This window comes from Lipotes vexillifer, unplaced genomic scaffold, assembly GCF_000442215.2.
Source record: "Lipotes vexillifer unplaced genomic scaffold, Lipotes_vexillifer_v1.1 scaffold1599, whole genome shotgun sequence".
Taxonomy (NCBI): Eukaryota; Metazoa; Chordata; class Mammalia; order Artiodactyla; family Lipotidae; genus Lipotes; species Lipotes vexillifer.
This window is the reverse complement of record NW_006775655.1, coordinates 20600-25685: the sequence shown is the minus strand read 5'-3', so window position 1 is coordinate 25685 and position 5086 is coordinate 20600.

Below are 5086 nucleotides of genomic sequence, written 5' to 3'. Positions count from 1 at the left end.
AGCACCTACTGTGTGTCAGGTAGAGTGCTGAATAGTTTGCAAAGATTGTCTGATTCCTATATGGCATTTATAGGGTGAAGAATAAGGTGTCTAGTGTCTGTACCCATGAAGTGGGAAAGAGATAATGTAGGTTCAAATTCTTGCAATTCAAGGAAGGAAAAGACAGAGGGTGGGTTCTGATCAGAGATATTTAAACTCACTGTTGAGTCAAGGTAAACTGCATAAATCCTCTGTTTTCTCCTTGTTTTGAGTATGGAGGCACAGCCTTAGTGAGTATTAAAATTTTATCTTCTGTTGGGCAGATTTTTGCCTTATAAGACTGCAGTGCAGTTTATTTCACATAAAAGTTATCCTAGCCTCTGCTGTATTGGGATTGCTCCACGCATGTCATTGCTTACCATCTAGAAGTCTCTCTGCCTTCTTCTGATCTATAGGTAATAGATGACACCTCCGGAATACATTTCCCTAAAGTTATAATCGGATATGCAGTGGGCTCACTTCACAAGTCATCTCAATGCAAAGTGGCAAGTCATTTACTGCAGTTACAGGAAATGCAAATTTGATCTGGTGTGTGACAAGCTGAAAGCTCTATTTTGTTGCCCATGTTGTAGAAATAGCTTGCTGTTTGCATATGGTTTTGGATAAATTTTTCACTAGGAAGTGACTTAAGGTGGCCGTAGACATAATGGTGCTCTTATGTTTGTGACTGCCTTAAGTGATGTCTCCTCTACCTTACCAGGGAGAGATGTAACAAAATCACTATGTGTTCATGGGGCTAAGGCCTTCGTTGGGTGGACATTGGTAGGATATTTCTTTATGTGAATGTTTGCCTTAATTAAAGTTAACTTCTGCCCAACAACAGCTGGGGGTACTTAGAATAATTTCCTTTGTTAACATCTTACTTTTAGTCTTTAACTATCTCTGGATTTTTACAAGAGAACTCTGTTGTGGAGTGGATTTTAAGAGCACAGGCTCTGAATTAGCTGGTAGAGGATATGAATTCTAGCTTAAAGTACTAGGCATGATACTTTGGGCAAAGGGACCTAACTTGTCTAGGCCTCGTTTTCTCCACCAGTAAAGTGAGAACAATAATCATCCCCAATTTATGGGGTTGTTAGGAAGGTTAAGGCAATGCATATGGAATTCTCAGCACAATGTCTTACTCAAGGAATGAAGTCCTTAATAATCCCATCAAGTGGGTGAGGTAAACATGAAGGAGAAAGACATCTAGAAGTTAAGTAAGATGCTTGGCCTAAGGCCACATAGTTGCAGAACTGGAGTCAGATCAACCATTCCCATTTCAGTCCTCATTTCAAGACTGCTTGGCTTTCTTAATTAAACACATATGTGCATATGCAGCTGTTGACTCTTAAATGTGATGTTTCATCAACAAATGTAATTATGGAGCATACACATTGCAACAGACTAGTCATGAGGCAATGCAGCTCTAAAAATGGGGCTTATCTGCGCCCACACGTGGGAGCACAGACAAGCCTGCATCTACATTCAGAATGTGCTTGTCTCAAAGGAAACCTTGGACGCTTGGCCCATATTTTGCTTCCAGTTATGATTCTGTCATAACTTTTGGGCATTTACTCAGAGCTTCAACTTCTTCACTAGTAAAATAATAGGACCTGCCTTGTAGCGTTATTAAGATTAATCAAGACGCAGTGGAAATCCTTAGGACTGAAGCTGGCACAGAAAAAATTCCTAATAAACGTTAGCTAATATCTTTACCGTTGCCCTTGCTGATGGTGGAGGTGCCAGTGGCATTTATAGAGAGTCAGATGGGGAAGACTTCAAGTCTTTCCTGACAAGCCAATTAAAATGTTGGCTATCTTATTTTCTACATAGCTCTTGTGGCTATCCGACCTAATCTTTCTTACTTACTGTCAGTTCCCTGCCACTAGAATTATGTTCCACAGAGGAGGGAACCCAGGACAATGCTGGACACATAGCAAGTGTCCCACTAACAGTCTGTAGGTGAATTAATGAAAGGAGGAAAGATGAGAGCAATAGGAAAGAGGAGGGGGGAAGTAACCTATGGGAGCAAAGAGGGAGGGAATGGCCTGTTTTCCTGATTTCTCACATGAATTTCGGAGTCTATCCATCATCAACCAGCATTTGTTAAAAAGGAGCAGCTGCCCAGAGGAAGTCAGCTTAAGAAATCACGAGAAATTTTGCTAGAACACAGACAGTTTTCAAGTGTCTTCCTCCTCACTCGGGATAAGTATAACTTGTGTCAACATACTTGGCTTTGATCTGAGTTCATGTCAACTTCCATCCCTCAAACCTCCAAGGCTTTTACACGCCTTTCAACGAGATCCCATTTTCCAATATCCTAATTCCCCCCCATATTGGAGTTCAGAGTTTCAGTTCATCAACTTCAGTGCAGATGCCTTTAAACATCCTGTCTGTGTGCATGAGAAGCCTGCCAGATGCTTATGGGCATTAAATGAATTAATACATATATGCGAAACAATTACATTAACGAGTGGCACACAGCAACCACATCATAAATGTTCCCTATTGTTGTTCTTATTATTGTCATCGTTATCCATTCATTCAAAAAGGATTCACAGAGTACCTTAGGTGCCTATAGAGCTCTAGACTCAAGATATTCAAAGGTAGACTAAACAGATGGGGTATCTGCCTTCATGGAGCTTATGGTGTAGTGGAGAATTCAGAAGATGAAGTTGGGAAGACTAGTGAATGACTGAGCTACCCAGATGGGTGGTTGTAGTCTACACTCTTGCTGGGGACAGGCCTCCATCTGCCTTATTTCACACTGTTGCTCCAGTACCTTCTGAAGAGCATAGTAGGCACACAGTTCATGTTGGAAGACTAAATAACCGCATGAGTGAATTTCTGAAACGGGGCTCAGTTGAAGGTGAGCGTTACAGGTTCAGGGTTTAGGCTGTGTGGGCACCTACGATGTGAGCTCTGCAGTTTGTGGACTCTGTGTTTATGTGGCAAAGTCTGGCTTAGAGTGCATGTGGGTGGACGTTGAGAAGAGGATGAGGTTGTGAGAGTGTGCACCAGCACGAGTAAAACCTGTGTGCGTGTGTCAGCTAACAGGAACAGCGAAGTCTTTGGTTGTCCATTTTTGAGGTAAATCTGGACCCTTGTGTGAGGTCAAGGGTACAGTTCTGGCCTCAGTAAGTGAGGTATCAGCTAGGGGGCTGTGCTATGAAGACAGGGTATGAAGAGTATTTTGCAAGGCAAGTCTGATCTGTCGTGTAATTGTGTGTGATGCAAATTAAGGGTGGATAAAAAGCAAAATCTAGGGTGGTAGATATGAAGTAAGAATGGGTTGAAATGTGTGAGTCAGTTACAGGTTTTTGTGATTGTCAGTGAAGTAAGCTGGTCTGTCTGTAGGGCTCTGTAAACCAGTAATTCAGGAGTTCATTATGTGAGGGTGCAGGTTTGTGAGGCAGATTCTAGAACTGGGAGCAATTGTGAGACAATTCTAAGATTAGGATGAGACAGGTCTGGGATTGTGAGTCTGGTAAATCTGAGCTTGTGCGTGTGTGTTGCTCTAAATCAGGAAGGACTTGGCTTTTAAATCAACCCACCTGAGTCAACAAGGTTTCTTTACCTTAGTAAGGGCAGAGAGACTTGTGTTTGGAAGGCCAACTCCGGAGTGAGTGTGTGTAAAGCAGGGTTTGTGCGCACGTGTGAGTGAGGCGAGTTCTTGAGTGTGAATCTGAGGGTTGCTGGGCGAGCGGGAAGCGTGCGTGTGTGCGCGCGCGCGCGCGCCAAATTGGATTTCTCCTTTGGATGGGCGGCGGGGAAGCGTGATCGCGGGAGGCCACACGTTAGGGTCTGGGCGCGCAGGAGGTGCGGCCGGCAGGGCGGGCGAGGCGGGCGAGCAGAACACGCCGCCGCTCTGGCCCCCGCGCCGCGCTCGCTGGCTCGCAGGGGACTCGCAGGGGACTGGCAGGAACCGGAGCAGCACTGCCGCCTCTGGCGCGAAGGCTCAGGCGCCTCCTCCCTCCCCAATCACTGTGGCTCGGCGCACGCTGCCGGCGGCTGCCCTTTCCGCCTCTCGGGAAGAGGACCCGTGGGCCACTGTCGCGATCCAACTATGGCCTCGGGCCGCAGAGGCTGGGACAGCTCCCACGAAGACGATCTGCCCGTGTACCTGGCCAGGCCGGGCACCACCGACCAGGTCCCGCGGCAGAAGTACGGCGGCATGTTCTGCAACGTGGAGGGCGCCTTCGAGAGCAAGACGCTGGATTTCGATGCCCTGAGCGTGGGGCAGCGGGGCGCGAAGACTCCCCGGAGCAGCCAGGGCAGCGCCCGAGGCTCGGGGAGCCGGTCCGGCGCCGAGGGGGACACACCGCGCCGGGGCCAAGGCCGAGAGGAGAGCCGGGAGTCCGCGCCCGCGTCGCCCGCTCCCGCTGGGGTGGAGATCCGGAGCGCCACGGGCAAGGAGGTTTTGCAGAACCTCGGCCCCAAGGACAAGGTAGGTGGGCCCGGATCTCCTCTCCGCCTGCCCTCGTTCCCTTCCCAGCCCGGGGCGCCATGGCCCAGGCGCAACTTTCCCCTGCTCACTTTGCAAGGGGATGGAGGACTAGGGGTACGAAAAGGGCATCCTCCTCTGAGTGCAGCGAGCCCTCCCGGCCCGGATCTGGATTATTCGCGCGTGTCTTCAACTGTAGCATCTTAGTGCGCGCGGGACGGGGTGCGTGGGTCCCCTCGCCTCCATGCCGCATCCCCGGGCCGTCGGTTCTGTGTGGGTGTGTCAGCCGGGCCAGCCCAGGAGGGCTGAGTGATTTCCAGCCCTTCTCTAGGTCTGAGTATCCATTAGCACAATTGTCTTGGTCTCCCCTCTGACTCTAGATTAAATCTCAACCCAGGTCACCAGGGCAGAGGGCAGACTGTTCCTGGGAAAAATGGGGTCATCTCCATAGTACCCGGATGAAAGTACAGGGTGGGCGGTCTCCCCTCTCACTCTTCCGACATTCAGCTCTGTCCCTGAAACTTTTGAGTGTGGAGCCACTAGACTAAACACCCAAAACCCCATGCCTCTCTTCTGTCCTAGATCGACATTTCACATCTCTGTTTGTAAAGAGTGTATTTG